The sequence below is a fragment of the Acomys minous genome (assembly GCF_964271855.1).
Source record: "Acomys minous genome assembly, chromosome: 3".
NCBI classification, from domain to species: domain Eukaryota; kingdom Metazoa; phylum Chordata; class Mammalia; order Rodentia; family Muridae; genus Acomys; species Acomys minous.
The window spans coordinates 145,127,513-145,146,163 of NC_140485.1; the positions used below are offsets into that span (position 1 = coordinate 145,127,513).

At 43.8% G+C, this 18,651-nt stretch overlaps 1 protein-coding gene across 1 annotated transcript in view; it reads left to right on the plus strand.

The window, feature by feature from the left end:
- Positions 1–7,159: 7,159 nt before the first annotated feature.
- Positions 7,160–18,651, plus strand: part of CHD1 (chromodomain helicase DNA binding protein 1) — a 99,258-nt gene continuing 87,766 nt past the window's right edge. Inside the window, exon 1 of the mRNA XM_084777807.1 lies at positions 7,160–7,347. The gene's annotated coding sequence lies outside the window, so the exon portion shown is untranslated. The remainder of the gene's footprint in view (positions 7,348–18,651) is intronic.

Sequence of the window (18,651 nt, forward strand, 5' to 3'; positions counted from 1 at the left end):
GTTCTATTTTGAACAAGGAACACAGGATTTTTCTACAGAAAGTGGGAAAATTCCACCCTGAGCAGAGGGAGGAGCCACACATATAGGCTTGCTTACGAGTGGGACTGCAGAGATGGCTCAGAAAAGCACTGCCTGCTCTTCCAAAGGTTGTGACTTTGACTCCCAGAAACCACATAGTGCCTCAAACCACCTATAATGAGATCTAGTGCCCTCTTCTGGCCTGCATGTGTATGTGCTGGCAGAACACTGTATACATAATAAATAATTTTTTTCCCAAGACAAGGTTTCTCTGTGTAGCCTTGGCTGTCCTGAACTTGCTTTGTAGACCAGGCTGGCCTTGAACTTGCAGCGATCGGCCTGCCTCTGTCTCCCAAGTGCTGGAATTAAAGGTGTGTGCCACCACACCCATCCTAATAAATCTTTTTTTTTTTTTTTAGTTATTTTTTGAGACAGGGTTTCTCTGTGTAGCCTTGACTGCCCTGGACTCACATTATAGACCAGGCTGGCCTTGAACTCACAGGGATCTACCTGCCTCTGCCTCCCAAGTGCTGGGATTAAAGGCATGTGCCACTACCGCCTGGTTGCCTAATAAATCTTAAAAAGAAAAGAAAATGTGAGTGGTCTAGATTAGCTATCATTCCTGTCGTGGATTTTATAGACAGAGGAGAGATCTGCAGGTCTCTGAAGCAGAGAAGGACCCAATAGCACTTAGACATGTCCATGTGTTTCCAGACACATTCTGGGAAAAAAGTTGAAATGTCTCTTTTCTATTACTCAGCTATGACCATTAATTTAGCTTTTAAAGTATTTCACTCTGGATTATACATTAATGGAGCCCAGGGAAGTGGTTGCTGCCTTTAATAGGTGGATCTCTGTGAGTTTGAGTCCAGACAGGTTAACATAATGAGTTCCAGGCTATCCAGAGTTGCATAGATAGATAGAGAGAGATAGAGAGATAAATAGATAGATAGATAGATAGGCAGAATCATAAATAGAACTATGTATTAATGGCACGAAGTAGGTATATTACTGATGTTACATATGTAGCTATAATGTTCACTTTTGTAACTGAACAGAACTATGTACATTGATCTATTTTGAAGTTTCCCCCCTTTTTTGACTTTTTTCATTCATTCATTCATTTGTTCACTTTACATCCTAATCTTTGACACCCTCACCCCCCTCCTCCCAGTCCACCTTCTTATAAACCTTTCCTCCATCTCCCCCTCCCCTTCTCCTCAGAGCCCCCCCACCATGGGTACCAACCCACCCTGGCACCTCAAGTCCCAGCAGGACTAAGCATATTGCCTCCCTGGCCTCTGCCTGATGTTTGGCTGTGGGTCTCTGATCTGCTTTCATCAGCTGCTGCATGAAGCCTTTCTGAAGACAGCCATGCTAGGCTCCTGACTGTGAGCAGAGCAGAATCTCATTAATAGAGTCAGGGGTTGGCTGTCTCCCAAGGGGTGGGTCTCAAGTTGGGCCAGTCATTGGTTAGCTGTTCCCTCAATCTCTGCTCCATCTTTATCCCTACACTTCTTTTACTTATTTATTTGTTTATTTATTTGCTTGTTTCCAAGACAGGGTCTCTCTGTGTAGCCCTGGTCTTGCTTTGTAGACCAGGCTGTCCTCAAACTCACAGCAATCTGCCTGCCTCTGCCTCCCAAGTGCTGGGATTACAGGCATGTGCCACCGCACCCGGCTATCCCTACACTTGTAGGCAAGGCAAATTTTGGGTCAAAGGTTTTATGGGTGGGTTGGTGTCCCCTACCTCCATTGGAAGTCCCACCTAGCTACCTGAGGTGACCACTCCAGGCTCCATACTCCCTGATGCTAGGAGTCTCAGCTAGGGTTACCCCCATAGATTCCAGTGATACTCCCCCATACCGGGTCACTGGCTGGTCCCAGGGATGCCTCCCCCACAAATTTCCATTCTCCCTTATAGCCCCCTTCTCCTAACCTCTGGTCCCTACCCCTTTTTCCCTCCCCACCCGGCTCCCACCTGGTTGCCTCTGTCACGCCACCTCCAGACGTCTGTTCTATTTCCCCTTCTAAGCAAGATTCATGCATCCTCCGTGGGCCCTCCTTGTTACTTAGCTTCTTTGGGTCTGTGGATTGTAGCATAGTTATCCTGTACTTTATGGCTAATATTGACTTATGAGTACACACTATGTGTGTCTTTCTAGGTCTGGGTTACCTCACTCAGGATGATATTTTCCAGTTCCATCCATTTGCCTGCAAATTGCATGATGTTCTTTTTTTTTTTTTTTTTTTTTTTTTCTTCTTCTGGTTTTTTGAGACAGGGTTTCGCTGTGTAATCTTGGCTGTCCTGGACTCACATTGTAGACCAGGCTGGCCTCGAACTCGCGGCTGGTGTGCAAGTATTTTATTGAGTATTTTTGCATTAATGTTCCTAATGGAAACTGGTCTGAAATTCTCTTTGTTGAGGGTTTGTGTGGTTTAGGTATCAGGGTCACTATGGCCTCATAGAATGAGTCTGACAATGTTCTTTCTGTTTCTATTGTGTGGGGAGTATTGTTATTAGTTCTTCTTTGAAGGTTTGTATAGAATTCCACACTAAAGCCACCTTGCCCTCTGCTTTTTGTTGTTGTTGTTGTTGTTGTTGAGACACTTTTAAAGACTGCTTCTATTTCCTTAGGTGTTACAGGTCTATTTAAATTATTTTCATGATCTTGATTTAAGGTTGGTAAGTGGTATCTGTTGGAATGACCCTGTTGTTTTTGAGGCTGCAGTTCTTCCAGTCAGGATAGCCACTCCGAGCTGGGCCTAGGCGCAGGACTCCCTCTCCCTAGCAGGGCCTCTGGCTCTCTGCCTGACTCCATCTGGAGAGTGTCTTTAGACATTGATGTCCCTAACCACATTTGATATATGGCCCTTGACCCAGCTCCCTGCCAGCTCTCCCCTCCCTGTTCCTATAGGGCGATTAGGTACTGTGTTCCCTTTCATATGATAGGAGCATGCTACAAAATGCAAATCAAACATACTTTTTTTCAGGGAGTTGGTTTTTGAGACAGGGTTTTTCTGTGTAGCCTTGGCTATCCTGGACTCGCTTTGTAGACCAGGCTGGACTCGAACTCACAGCAACCCACCCGCCACTGCCTCCCGAGTGCTGGGATTGTTAATTTGGGTACCCTCCCTCTGCCTTTAGTTAGTTTGGCTAAGGGTCCTATCTTATTTTCTTAAAGAACCAGCTCTTGGTTTCATCAATTTTTCTTATTTTCTCTTTGTTTCTAATTTATTGATTTCAACCCTGGGTTTGATGATTTCCTGCCATCTACTCCTCTTGGGTGTGTCTGCTTCTTTTTGTTTTAGAGCTTTCGGGTGAGCTGTTAAGTTGCCAGTATGAGATCTCTCCAATATATATATATATATATATATATATATATATATATATATATATATATATATATATATAATGAAGACAGTGTTATGAACATTCTTCTTAGCACTGCTTTCATCGTGTCCCTTAAGTTTGGGGTTGTTGTGCCTTTATTTTCATTGAATTCTAGACAGTTTTAATTTTCTTTCTTATTTTTTTTCCTGAGCCAGTGGTCACTGAGTAGAGAGTTGTTCAGTTTCTATGAGTTTGTAGGCTTTCTGTTGTTTCTTTTGTTGTTTAAGTTCAGCTTTAAGCTGTGGTAGTTTGATAAGATACAAGAGATTATTTCGGTCTTCTTCTATCTGTTGAGGCTTGCTTTGTGACCAACTATGTGGTCAATTTTGGAGAAGGTTCAGTGAGGTACTGCGAGGAAGGTATTTTCTTTTGTGTTTGGGTGAAATGTTCTATAGATATCTGTTAGGTCCATCTAATTCATAACATCTGTTAGTTTCATTATTTCTCTGATTAGTTTTTGTTTTGATAACCTGTCCATTGTTCAAAGTGGGGTGTTGAAGTCTCCCACTATTAGTGTTTGGGGTTCAATATGTGATGTAAGCTTTAGTCATTTTTTTTTTTAATGAATGTGGGTACCTTGAATTTGGGGCATAGATATTCAGAGTTGAGATGTCATCTTGATAGATTTTTCCTTTGTTGGATATAGTGTCCTTCCCCATCTTGAGCAATTTTGGTTGAGAGTCTATTTTATTGGCTATTAGAATGGCTACTCCAGCTTGCTTCTTGGGTCCACATACTTGGAAAACCCTTTTCCAGCCCTTTACTCTGAGGTAATGTCTATCTTTGTTGCTGAGGTGTGTTTCTTGTATGCAGCAGAATTGTGGGTCCTGTTTTCATTATCTGTTCTGTTAGTCTGTGTCTTTTTATTGGAGAATTGAGTCCATTGATGTTGAGAGATGTTGGTTCTGTGTATGTGTTCCCTTCTTTTACTTTGCTGGTGTTGAGTTATTTGTTTCTTGTGTTTTCTTGGGTATAATTATCCTACTTGGGTTGGAGTTTTCATTCTAGCATCTTCTATAGGGCTGGATTTGTGCATAGATATTGTTTAATTTTGGTTTTGTGATGAAACTTTTCTTTTCTCTGCCTATGGTGATTAAAAGTTTTGCTGGGTATAGTAGTCTGGCCTGGCATCTGTGGCCTCTTAGTGTCTGCAAGACATCTTCCCAGGCCTTTCTGCCTTTGAAAGTCTTTGTTGAGATCTTAGGTGTAATTCTGATAGGTCTACCTTTATATGTTCCTTGGCTTTTTTCCCTTGCACCTTTTAATTTTCTTTCTTTGTTCTATACCTTTAGTGTTTTGACTATTATGTGGTGGGAGGATTTTTTTTTCTGGTCCAATCCAGTTGATGTTCAGTAAGCTTCATGTATATTATAGGTATCTTTCTTTAGCCTTGGTATGTTTACTTCTGTGAGTTTGCGGAAGGTATTTTCTGAGCCTTGGAGCTGGAATTATTCTCCTTCTTCTATTCCTATTGTTCTTAGGTTTGGTCTTTTCATAGTGTCCCATATTTCTTGGATGTTTTGTGTCAGGAACTTTTTAGATTTAACATTTTCTTTAACTGATGCATTGATTTCCTCTATTGTATGGTCTATGCCTGAGGTTCTCGTCCATCTCCTGTATTTTGCTGGTGATGCTTACATCTGTTGTTCCTTTCTTAGCTTTTCTATCTCCAGGATCCCCTCAGTTGGTATTTTCTTTATTGATTCTATTTTCATTTTCAGGTCTTGAACAGTTTTACTCATTTCCTCTACTTGTTAGATTGTATTTTCCTGTACTTCTTTAAGGGATTTATTAATTTTCTCTTTAAAGGCCTCTATCATCTTCATAAAATTTGATTTAAGATAAGCTTCTTGGCCTGGTGTGGTGGCGCACACCTTTAATCCCAGTGCTCAGGAGGCAGAGGCAGGCAGATCGCTGTGAGTTCGAGGCCAGCCTGGTCTACAAAGCGTCCAGGACAGCCAAGGCTACACAGAGAGACCCTGGCTCAAAGAACAAAACAACAAACAAATAAACAAAAGAGACTTTCTTGTGCTTCAGCTGGGTTAGGGTATCCAGGTCTTCTTGTTGGAGATTAGCTGGGCTCTGGTGGTGCCATATTGTCCTGGCTCTGGTTGTGTCCTGGCTCTGGTCTTTAGCATCTGTTTGTCTGTGATGTTGGTTGGATGCTCCTGATGCTGGCACGACTTGTCTGAGAGGCAGGCAATAAATACTGTGGGACTGAAAATGGAGCTCAGAGGACAGAGGGAAGCTCACTGCTGCTGGCTCTGCCACAGGGAAAGGGGTGGGGGGGAGGGGGGACCAGCAGGAAGGGGACTGGTAGGGAGGACCTGACTTTAAAGCTTCTGGGGCCCAGCAGGCAGAGCTGTGGGCCAGATGATGGCGTTTGGGGGACAGGACACAGCTCGCTTCTGCAGGCTGTGCCCCAGGTGGGCCTAGAAGCAGAGGATTGGTGGGAGGGGCCTAATCTGGGTGTTCCTGTCACTGTATATTCGACTGTTAATTGTTGAACTGGCAGTGAGCTAAATGCTAACAGATTCTGATATTGTCATTGCTATTGAGGAATCTCCTGTCTCAATGTTGCGTAAAAATTACTCCTCAGTTATCTTCCATTGGTTAATAAAAAAGCTGAACAGCCAATAGCTGAGCATAGAGTTAGGGCAGGACTTCCATTCCCAGTCTGGGGATCCCAGGTGAAAAGGAGGAGAGGGGGAGAAGAGAGAAGAAGAAGAAGAAGAAGAAGAAGAAGAAGAAGAAGAAGAAGAAGAAGAAGAGGACGAAGAGGAGGAGGAGGAGGAAGAGGAGGAGGAGGAGGAAGGTGGTTACTAGGTCATGAGGAAAAGATGCATAGGAGCAGCCTGGGTAAAACTAGGTGGCAAGTAGCATGGGGCACATGGCTGGGAAGTAGCCAGGACAGTATAAATGGGTTAGAATAGATCAATATTAGCTTAGATACGGTCCTCTAAGGCCTGTTGATAAATGTAACAGGTCTCCATCTTATTATTTGGGAGCTAGAGCTGGTGTATAATTAAAACCAAGAAAACCAAAACCAAACAATAAAACAAAAAACCAAAAAACAACACTGGGCGTAGTGGCCACGCCTATGATCCCAGCACTTGGGAGGGAAGGGAGAGGCAAGCTGATCTCTGTGAGTTCAAGGCCAGCCTGGTCTACAGAGTGAATTTTAGGACAGAGAAACACTGTCTCGAAAAAAACAAAAACCAAACCAAACCAAAAACATTAATTCAATACCTGGGCCCCAGCAGGCCTCCTCAGGGAGGCAGGCAGAGCTGTGGGCTGGAAGACGGGAACGGCTGGGTGGGGGGTGGGGGACAGCTGTGACCCAGGTGGCTCTGGCAGACAGGGCCATTAGAGTTATCTTTGTGCAGTTATAGTAAATAATACTGCAGCCTACCTACACAGGTTTGATGTGTTTACATGACTGAAATAATGTAATTTTTTTATATAATGCCATTTCGGCAAAGTTGTCACATACATTTCTACCAAAAAAGCATAGAATTGTTGAAAGTTGTGATGGCTACTCTCCATTGTGAACTTGACTATATCCCAAATAAGCTACAGAAGGAAACGCAGGCACACCTGTGATCTGGGTCTTGAGGCCGGAAGTCAGCATGCCTGAGAGGCTGGAAGACAGATTAACATGTGCCTTTAATCTAAGTCTTGAGGCACACCTTTAATCCGGGCTGTGTCCTCTGCTGGAGGCCTATATAAGGACAGCGGAGGGGGGGAAGGGCTCACTAGTTCTTTGCTTGCCTGCCTCCACTTTGCCAGCACATCCTTTGGAGCCTTCTTCCTCCGGATTACAGCAGATGCAGCTGACCAGCTGAGATGACCAGCCTCTTGGGACTGAGAAACTGCTAGATTCTTCGACTTTCCATTCACAGCTGACCATTGGTGGATTAGTTGGACTGTGGCCCGTAAGTCATTGCAATGAATTCCATATACATCTATATATGTATGTATAATCAACATTATTTTTATTTTTCTAAGACAGGATGTCACTGTCACCGTGTAGCTCTGGCTAACCTGAACTCACTAGAAAGATGTGGCCTCCAACCCTAACCCTTATGCTGAGTCACCTAACTGTTCTTATTACTGCGTAATGTTAATTCCTTATAGTTTTAAGTTTTCCTTGTTGACTAGTGGTAACAAGTACCTTTTCATTTGTGGATTGATCAATTGATATTTTATGAGGTCTTTATTTAGTCTTGTCAATGTTTCTGTTATGGCCTTTCATTCCTAATTTGCCAGACTTCTTTGAAGTGTGCTCTACTTTTCTTCTTTTTAAACTTTCTTGAGGCAGGGTTTTTCTGTGTAATAGCTCTGACTGTCCTGGACTCACTTTGTAGACCAGGCTAGCCTTTAACTCTCAGAGATCTGCCTGCCTCTGCCTCTGCCTCCCTGAGTACTGGGATTACAGGCGTGCTCCACCACACCCTGCTGTGTGCTTCACTTTTAAGTGGCTTTTTTCTTATATATGACTTGCTTTCTACTCTTTTAATTGTATTTTTTGATGATCAGATGAATGTGTTTTAATGTCATCCACATTGTCAATATTTTCTAATCATCTTCATAACACTGATTAGAAAATCTTTGCTTTAAAAAAGTGAGAGGATAAATAGGGGTCTCTAAGAATTAGGAATCAAATACAGGAAGGTCAGCGCGAGGCCAGTAAAGAGCGTGCGCTGCAAACCACTGGGCGCTCTGTACATTAGATGACTTAAAGGCTTGGATTTGAGACAGAAAAGTGGCCTATCTGAGTTAGGCCTCTCCTGACAGTCTGGGCTCTGTGTGTTTCTATGAGTGGTCTAAGGAACAGAAGACATGCATTCAGGGACAACTTGGGATCAGAGGCTGAGCTGGGTACCAGGACTGCTTTTACTGTATTCTGGCTTCTCCTGAAGCCCTAGGTCCTAGATGTGGAACAAGACATCAGCCATGTTTGGCACAGAGAAGGAAAGAGATGTGCAAGTGAGCAGGGTAATACAGAAAAAGCTTGGTCCACTCAGTGAACTACCCTGCAGAACCTCAGAATACTTCACCTTTCCCCCAAGTCAGGTACAAATTACAAAGTGTGGAAAGCCATCTGTTTGCATGCAGTCCACAAGCCACCCTGTGTGACAGAGCTTCCTGTGTGCTCTTTACTTAGTGGATGAGGCGCTACTTGGCAGTTAATCCAGTTATAAGAATTCTCTTGAGACAAAGCATTGTTTAAAAAAAAAAAACATAGCAAGAGTTTCCTCTTCTGGCTCCATCACTTCCTGTCTTGCCATAAGATTTCCTCCCCCAGAGTTCTCACTACAAGGGAGGTTTCACCAAAACCAACAAGAAACAGATGCCATGCTCACAGAACTCCAGCGTGGTGAGCTAAGTCAACTTGTTCTTACAAACCAAGCGTCATAATGAACTTTTGCTATGGTACTGCGCACACAGTGATACAGGCCTGCAGACTGTGTTCCAGGGGTTACATACTGGGTTTGTATTACATGTAGAGGACATATAAACTCCCAGGACACATTTGGCTGAGGAAATGTTCTGTAATGCTGGATTACAGATGAGCTAACATGGAGATGGAAATTATGAGTCGCAGGGGCTCAGGTATACGACTCTAGTGTCCTTCTAGGTGTTGGGTCCAAAGCAGCCCCCAAAATGACAGTGAGGGTGACATCTTAAATGGAAGGACGTTGTTCTGGTAAACAGGATTGTTGCTGCACAAAAGGCGGCCTGAAGATGGGTCTGTGTTTACCAGGAGCCTCCCTTAACCTGCCCCAAGATGCCCCCAAGGGCATCTAATTCCTGGTCAATCCAATTGGAACAGCTGTTTTAGCTCAAAGAGCCTACTTTGATGACTATCATAAGATCAGCTTGCTTTTTAAAAAATTACGTATTACTATGTAAACAGTGGTCTGCCCGCATGTACATCCTCGGGCCAGAGGAAGACATCAGAGTACATTATAGATGGTTGTGAGCCACCATGTGGTTGCTGGGAATTGAACTCAGGATTTCTGGAAGAGCTGTCAGTCCTCTTAACCTCTGAACCATTTCTCCAGTCCCAATCCACTTGCTTTTCTGCAGTTTTCCTCTTCTCTTGGCCCTGTACCCACCCCACTCCCACACAGCCTTGGCAGTTTGATCCACAATAAACCTTTCTTTTTATCCGCAGAGCGGTCTAATTTGGTGGTTTCACTCGCTTTCGCTTACGTTTGTGCCACCTCCATCGGGACCAAACTGCCGATTTTGACCATCCTAGGGTACGGGCTCTGCGGAGTCCTGCCGTCCACAATATTCAACTCCAATTTTCTTTCTTTCTTTTTGTTTTGTTTTGTTTTTTTGTTTTTTGAGATAGGGTCTCTCTGTGTAGCCTTGGCTGTCCTGGACTTGCTTTGTAGACCAGGCTGGCCTCGAACTCACAGCGATCCACCTGCCTCTGCCTCCCAAGTACTGGGATTAAAGGCGTGCGCCACCAACGCCTGGCTTCAACTTCAAATTTTCAGAGTCCACCTCTCCTCGTGTTTTCTCCCCCACTTACACATACTCTTTGCCCGTGGTGTCTCCTCAGAGCTACCTGCTTTGTCTCGGTCTCCCGTTGGCTTGGCGGAGCCTGCTTCTCTGCCGTGCAGCTCCTGGAGCCACTAAATAAAAGTTAGTGGAGCGCTGGTGCATGAAGCAGCTCAGTAGGACGAGAAAAGCTGCTTGATGCACTAGCACAACTTTTATTTAGTGGGCGGCAGGACTCCGCACAAGTCGCTTTGTCTTTGGGAGCTGTTCTGGGAGCTGTTTTGAGGCCATCGGCAAAAAAGCAGGGCCCACCAACAGACTGCACCTGGAGCTTGTTTCAAGGTTGGCAACACTGTTCACTGAACAAAAGAGGGGCGCCCTACGCAATGCCAGCCACTGAGACTTTGCACTGGAGGATTGACTGCCCATTCTACCTTGCCAAAGAAGGCCAGTCACCCGCGTTCCTTCAACACAGAAAAATCTTTTTGCATTTCTGGCAGCCAGAGCCTGATGCTCTCTTATGTGGTGGCCAAAGATGAACCCCTACCCCCCAGGACAACAATGACGAGCCTAGGGTAACTGCAGATGACTGGCATTTTACCTAGAGGTCAGCAGCAACTTCTGTACTTCCCGCTTCAGTAAAACTTACTTTCAGATCTCTGTGCTGGGTACTGACAGCTGGCCCCACCAGCCTAGCGCTGGAGGCCTTTCTCCTGCCAGGAAGCAGCTGATTGCTCACACCTTTGTGATGCCTAGTTGCCCAGGGCTGTCACCATGGTAACATAAAATTTTGCTCTTCTCTCTGCACTCCCACCCTGAGACATAGTCTTGACAGTTTGATCCCCCAATGAACCTTTCTTTCTTCTACTTATAAAGCAGTCTAGTTTGACGGTTTTACTGAGCCCTCACACTAGACAGCCTGGGAGAGGGTGTTTAATTTTATTATTTATTGTTTTTTAAACAGTGTCAGTGTATAGCCCAGATTGGCCTTTAACTTGTGCCAATCTCCCTGTCTCTGTCTTTCAAGTACTGGAATTCCAATGTAAGACACCATGCCTGAACCAGGCAGTGTTGGTGCACGCCTTTAATCCCAGTACCTGGGAGGCAGAGGCAGGCCGATCTCTGTGAGTTCAAGGCCAGCCTGGTCTACAGAGTGATTCCAGGACAGAGAAAGGAAACCCCCGTCTTGAAAAACTGAAAAACAAAAACAAAAACAAAAACAAAAAACACCAGGCGTGGCTAGGTTTTGGTTTTGTTGTTGTTTTTACTTCATTGTGATAATAAGACTGTGAAAGCCTTGCACAGTCTTACAGTGTTGAACAGCAGTTTTTTGTTTTTGTTTTTAAATATACAGTGCTCTGCCTGCATGTACACCTGCAGGCCAGAGGAGGGCACCATATCTCATTATAGATGGTTGTGAGCCACCAAGTGGTTCCTGGGAATTGAACTCAGGACCCCTGGAAGAGCAGTCAGTGCTCTTAACCTCTGAGCCATCTCTTCAGCCCTGGAACAGCAGTTCTAACAAAAAGAATCCTCCTGCCTAACTAACACTTCATATCTACTCCTCAGAACCAGTGCATTTACAGTTTAGGTGAGACATAAATTGAATCATGAATTATTTGTTATTGTATGATTTGCCTCCCTTGGTATAATGTCTTCATAACTCATCCTTATTGTTGTAGTGCTGCATAATTTCTTAATTTTTCTAAGGCTGAGAAATATTCACTGTGTGTGCATAGTGCATCTGCCTTGCGTATTTGTGGTGAACATTTTGGCATCTTTAAAAACTCAGTTATGTTATGTAAACATGTTTTTGTTTTAATCCCATGTGTGGGGTATTGGGCTGCTTTAGTTTGTCCACAGCTAATAATTGCCTCGAGTGGGGCGCAGTCTATGCCAGCTGATAACAGCCTTGTGTGAGCAGAGAGGGGAGTGGTCTTTGCCAGCTGGAGTTAGTGGGATTCTGAGGACTCTGGGAGTATAAATACCAGAATGCAGAGAGAGGAAGGGGGTTGGAGAACCAGATGGAGAAAGGAGGAGGCTGCTGGGTATCCTAACAACGGATACTGGTATTTTCCAAAGAACCTCACGACCTTAGGCAGCTCTAAAGAGGACTATGTCCCCTGTCCCTCCTTTCTCTCCTACCAAGGGTCTCGGGGTTGGAAGGGAAGAGCGGCATAAGGAACCCGAAATAAAACAGGTCTTAAAAAGTATCACCTACATTTATTCACTCGCCAATGCACACTTAGGTTCTTAGCGTGTCTTAGTTATTTCGAAAGCTACTGAAGTGAATGAAGGCGTACTAATATCATTTTCACTCTTGTGGATAAGTAGCCAGAAAGTCGCACTGCAGGGACATAGAGCAGTTCTGTCATGCCCAGATCATGAGACCCCGCAAAGACCACCTGGAGTCTGACATCATATGCAAAAGCAAAGAGCCTTTATTTTACAGAGATCCAGTGCACTGGGGTCCTCAACTATATATATACAAAGCAAGATGGCGAAAGACCCTGAGGTGAGCACACAGGGTTTGTTTTTTTTTTTAAATAGGTAATGAAAGGGAGCTCCAAGGTGGATTAGTTAATCTTTACTTCTATTGTCACAGATCAGGAACATGGGTGCGACTACATCTGGGATTCGTTAGGGCTCTGGGCAGGGGCAGGGGGCTCTCTGAAATGGTTCAAACCGGCCCAAACTGGTAGGTGTTCTTGAGGCTAGTGAATCTGGTCAGGAGTTAGGGGCTCTTCAAACTGGTAGCTAAGCAACCTTATCTTCCTTAGGCTGGGGTGTCCTGGCTGCCCCTGATTGGCTGTCCTTTTTCTGTGGTATCTCCAGTAACTGCTGAGCTCATTTCTGAGGAATGGAGGCTCAGGGTTGCTCCTAGCTAAAGAGAAAGTGAAGCCTGTCAGGGAACCGGCCAGACTTATTTAACAAAGGCCTCTTCAGTTCTAATGTTTAAATTTTTCTGAGGAGTCCCCCATGGCTGAGGCATAGAAGTCATCAGTACCTACCAATAGCAGCAGCTTTGGGGGAGTAGGAGAGAGAGATGCCAGTCCCTCCCAGCCTGACACCTTGCGTGGAATGGTATAGCGCTCCAATAATCATGTTTCCCCCTTGATGTCTCCGCGCAGGCACTGGGCAGAGCTTAGCCAAGATGTTGGTCGCTCAGTGGCTATGGCGACCTCCTTAGAGTAGCCCCCTTGACACCCAGATAACATGACCACAGTATCCAGTGGCACCAGATGCCTTGACCTGGTCCACTGGTTGGTGTCTCTGCTTCTGCACCAACATCTTTAACACCTCACTCTGAGGTGTGCTTCGAGGAAGAAGTCTGTCATCTCAGACTTCCAAGTGAGCAGGGAGGACAGACAAATCTCCACCAAGGACATGAGAATGCACTATTTCTGTCTTTGGTCTCCAGGAGCCCCCCACCCCCACCCCCAGCCAGTCCTTATCCCTAATGACTGCACCTCTCATTCCCTGGAGGTCTTTGCTAAAACCAGGCTGTGAAGCCAGAGCAATGCCAGTGCTGCTATTACTAGACATTTTTCCATGGAAAGAAAGTGTTGTATATTCTTTCGCCATTGATTGCAGGAATTACTTTAAAGATTTATTTATTTATTATGTATACAGTGTTCTGCCTGCATGTGTGCCTGCATGACAGGAGAGGGCATTAGGTCATATGATAGATGGTTGTGATTCACCATGTGGTTGCTGGGAAATGAACCGGGACCTCTGGGACATCTCTTCAGCCAAACTGCAGGAATTCTTTGTGTTTTTCAGAGCTAACTCATTACCAAATGCATGGCTTCTGTAATTCTCTAAGTTCCCTTTTCTGCATTGTTGGTTGTTTCCTTAGACGTGCAAATTATTAGCAAGAAACTAAAAATTTCACATTTTGATCCTACATATATTTTCAATATATCGAGCATATGTTATATGCCAGGACCTTTTAAAAGATTTGTTTATTTTTATTTTGTGTTTTTGAGTGTCACCCACATGTATATATGTAAGTCATCTGAGTGCCTGGAAGCCAGGAGAGGGTGTTAAATAACCTGCAACAGGAGCTACAGATGCTTGTCAGAGAGGATGCTTGTCAGAGAGGATGCTTGTCAGAGAGGATGGTACCCAGGTCCTCTGAAAGATGGGCAAGTGCTCTTAACTGCTAAGCCATCTCTCTAGCTGTGTCCATTCAAGGACTTTTTGTTTCTTTGTTTTTGTTTTTGTTTTTTGAGACAGGGTTTCTCTAGCCTTGACTGTCCTGGACTCACTCTGTAGACCAGGCTGGCCTCGAATTCACAGAAATCCACCTGCCTCTGCCTCCCGAGTGCTGGGATTACAGGCGTGCCACTGTGCTCAGCTCCTGCCATGACCTGTTGCTATGATTAGAAATGGTAATAATAATAATCATCATCATCATCATCTCTGCTCTTGTTGCATTCAAATTCTAGTAAGGAAAGGTATATAACAAGTAAATAAATAAGCCGCTTAAACCCCCAGCATGGAAGGCGGTACCTTAACACCAAGGATTTACTTTAAAATTATTCCAAAGCAAAACAAAAAAGTGGTAGTAAGGTAGGTTACAGGAGAGTGGAACATCTTACTGGTGATAAGCATGTGAGTGTCATTACACCACCTTCTCACACGTCCTGGTTTGTGACACACTACAGCAGAAGTCAATAAGGGCATGTGTGGTGTGGTTAGGGGAGTCCTGGGAGAGCACAGGAGACACACAGAAGACAGACCACGTGGTTACCCCTCTACTCAATGCAGTGACAGTGAGGTGCTTCCGTCTGTACCGTCAGTACCTCACATTTGGAGAAGCAAAGAAGGAGAAATCCTTGCATTTTTTTGTGGGGTGTGAGACGATGTCATCTGTGAACACAACCTTAGTAGTTAGTTTGGGTGTGACTAGGGTCCTGGAGTGCTGTCTGGGAAAGCTGTCCATCTTTACACCAACCCTGCGGGGGGGGGGGGGGGGGTTTGTTTGTTTTTTTTTTAATGGGAACAATGTTGCTCCTGCTGTCTCTTCCATACCCACAGTGCATTGCTCCAGCTTTTCCTCTGGGTGATACTTGCTCGAGCCTCGAGATTGCTCCTGCACTGGTAGCCAGTGCCCTCCTTTGCATTTCCTTACCCTCTTTGTCAGGAGGAAAGATGTCAGTGCCTGGGCCATCAGCTTGCTGTCCCACACCACTCGCTGTGACTCATTTTACGCTTGTGATTCACCATGATATAAGTGCCCTGTGAACAGCCCATTTCTATCTGGTTCTCACAGTGTCGTGGTGACTCCACACTTTCCTCCTAACTCTGTCGCTTCAGCTTTCAGCTTTTTATGATATCAGTATAAGCCCTATCTCTTAATGTAAGATACTTTACTCTCTGATCAGTTCAACCTCTCTAAGCCCCACCCCCACCCTTCCCATTTTCAAGCAGCACAATTAACTTCTTTCTGCCTCATTGAACTCTCTCCTTTGAAAAGCTAAAGGCTAAAAAAAAAAAAAACCAAAAAACAAAAAAACAAAAAAAACCAAAACCCACAGTTCAGTATACCATGAATAGTATATTTGAAACAAATGATAAAAATGTGTCAAAGTTCCTTTCAAATAATAAAAATATTCTTGTGTGTGGAACTTCCCTTTCAGCTATAACTTACATATAGTGACTATTATGAATTTGTCTGAACTGGGCATTTGTTAGAGAGCTCGGTGGCTAGCGGGCCTAGCTTTTGATATGTTAAGTGTAAGGCAAAAAGAGTTGGGTGAAACCTTTTTACTCTCTAGGTTTGCAAGACAATTATCTGCTTACGGAGGTCAAGAAAGTCAGCTCCTCAGAGCTAGTCAGTGTCCTTTTTGGTGTAGCTTCTTTTGTGCAACAATCCTCTGCCGGCCTGTGTGGGGTAAACCTCGGCCCTGGGGGTGAGAGGGCTGCAAAGAGGAATTAAAGCTGTCAGCATAAATTGTGAAATATCCGATCAGCCATAACCATTTTGAATGTCAGCATCCACACAGAGTTTCGGTTGTTTTAAGCCACGGAGGCAGCTCTCCTCACTGGCTCCAGCCGCTGGTGAAGAGGCTGCAGCCACAGCAGCAAGCAGATGAACAACACTGGCACGCACAGGAAGGCAGTTACTCTCTTAAAGTTTTTCTTTAGCAAACTAGGTCAGCCAGGTGGGTATGGTAAACATTGTGGTTAGCACCCCCACCCCCTTACTTCCTTACAGTCTGGAGTTAAACAGCCGCATCTCCGCCAGCAGGACAGGGCTTTCCACCTACTCTTGTGCCCTTATTACCCAGAATATCTTTAAAACAAACCATCCAACAAACAAACAAAACTGCTGTGTTTTTAAATGTATCTAAGGGAACTCGAATAAGATGGAGGGTGTCGGCTTTTAGATACATTCTGATTAGGTCTTGGATGGGCTAGAGCTGGCTGTGGTGACCAGGCCTTTAGTCCCAGCACTCAGAAGGCAGAGGCAGAAGGATCTCTGAGTTAGAGATTACATGGTTGCGTGTTGTGTTCCAGAACAGGCAAGACTACATAGAGAGACCTTGTCTCAAAGAGTAATAACAAACGATTATCAGGATAAAAGAGAAAACAACAATGTTACGATGATCCACTTTGCCTGATTCTGGCACAGAGTTGTTTTTATATGGAGAGTGGTTTTGGAGAAGGTAAGGAGTTTTTTGTTTTTGTTTTTTTTTGTTTTTTTAAATATTTATTATGTATACAGTGTTGTATCCGCATGTACAATGGTACACCAGCAGAGGGCACCAGACCTCATTCTACATGGCTGTGAGCCACCACGTGGTTGCTGGGAAATTGAATTTAGGACCTCAGGAAGAGCAGCCAGTGCTCTTAACCTCTGAGCCATCTCTCCAGCCCTAAACACAAAAATAGTGTTTGAAAAATCTTATCCAGATCTCAAGGATTTCAGAATTTTTTATAAGGTGATCCATTTATTTGACTAAAGTGACTCAAAAATACTGCTATAAAGTTAGGAGTATGGGGAGAGAAGGAAGGACACAGGAATCCAAAGCTTAGGGAAAATACAAAGATCATGGAATAAAATAGGAAATTAGCTTGTTATCTCACCTTGCTCTTTCTTCCACGACAGCACAGACAGCACTGATGAACTCCTTCAAATTTCTCTTTCTCTCCCATTGCATTCGTAGATATGCGTAAGCTGCTGCAGGCAAACACCTAGTGAACACTGAGTTCTGCACCCAGGAGTCTGGTGGGGAAAAAAAAACCCCAGGCCGAGAAAAGTGACACAAGTCAACATGCATCTAGTTTTTACATTCCTTACTTTACAACTTTAGAGTAGGAATTACATTATATTATTCAAAATATTTAAATAGTACCAAAGAGTTTCTTTGGGGGGGGGGGTCAGGAAATTTCCAAGTTCATCGATGTTCTTGATAAAATAATCTCAGCAGGCAAATAGATGTCATTAAACTCTTCTATAAGTTATGATTTTTAGAAAACTGTCAAGCTTGATGCTATAGCTCAAGGTAAACCAGAATTTTATACTTTCTAGAAAATACATTGCTAGGTTGTCTCAAATAGGCCTTTGAAAGGCTTATGTAAAATATTAGAAGATTGCCCTGGCGTACCCCTTTAATCCCAGCACTCGGGAGGCAGAGGCAGGTGAATCTCTATGAGTTTGAGGCCAGCCTGGTCTCCAGAGCAAGCTCCAGGACAGCCAGGGATGCATAGAGAAACCCTGTTTCAGAAAGAGAGAGACAGAGAGAGAGAGACAGACAAACTAAGGAACCTTTATGTCTAACCAACACAGCAGAGGAGTGAATGACTTATCAGTGGTGAGTGTAAATTACATCAACACTATGTATGTATATTGTATATTACTGCAATATTTTAAAAACTGATTTGTAAGACTTTGGCTCTGAAAAGTGTGATACAAAAAGTTTGGAAAGGCTGTCTCTGATTGCCCATTTCCATTAACTATATTGACAAAGACATTACAAAAAACTAATTTATAAGATTACCCTAATACGTAATTGCTTACTCAGAATAAAAGTATATTTAAATGTGATATTCATTTACATTTGATCAAACATTTAAGAATGTTTCAGGTAATGAGAAAACCCCTGGCTCTCACTGCAGCAGGAAAATAACTTAAGAAAATTATATAAGGCATTTCATGAATTTATAGCAATAAGTATAAACATTTTACAAAGCATGAAAACATTTTAAAATGTTGCAAAGATTTAGGGAAAGAATTGATCTATTTTTCATTTTGCCTATGAAAATCTCTAAGAAGAAGTTTGTGGTACAGCATGTTTGTCAGAATTTTTAAATTTAAGAATGTATGGTATGAGGCCCTACTGGCATAATCTCTAATCCCAGTTACTGAGGAAGTTGAGGCAGGAGAATCACAAGTTTGGGGTCAGCCCCAGCAATGCAGCAAAAGTTTGTCTCAAAAAAGTTTGGGGAAGCAGTTTAGTGGCTGAGTGCTTGCCTAGCATGTGCCAGCTCCAGGGCCTATCCTCAGCATGACGCATACATAGAATACATACATACATACATACACACAGATAGACACACAAACAGGCACACACACAGACATACAGATAGACACACATACACAGACACACAGACAGACATGTAGACACACACACACAGAAACATACAGACAGGCACATAGACAGACAGACATACACACAGAGACATACAGACAGACACACAGACACACAGAGACA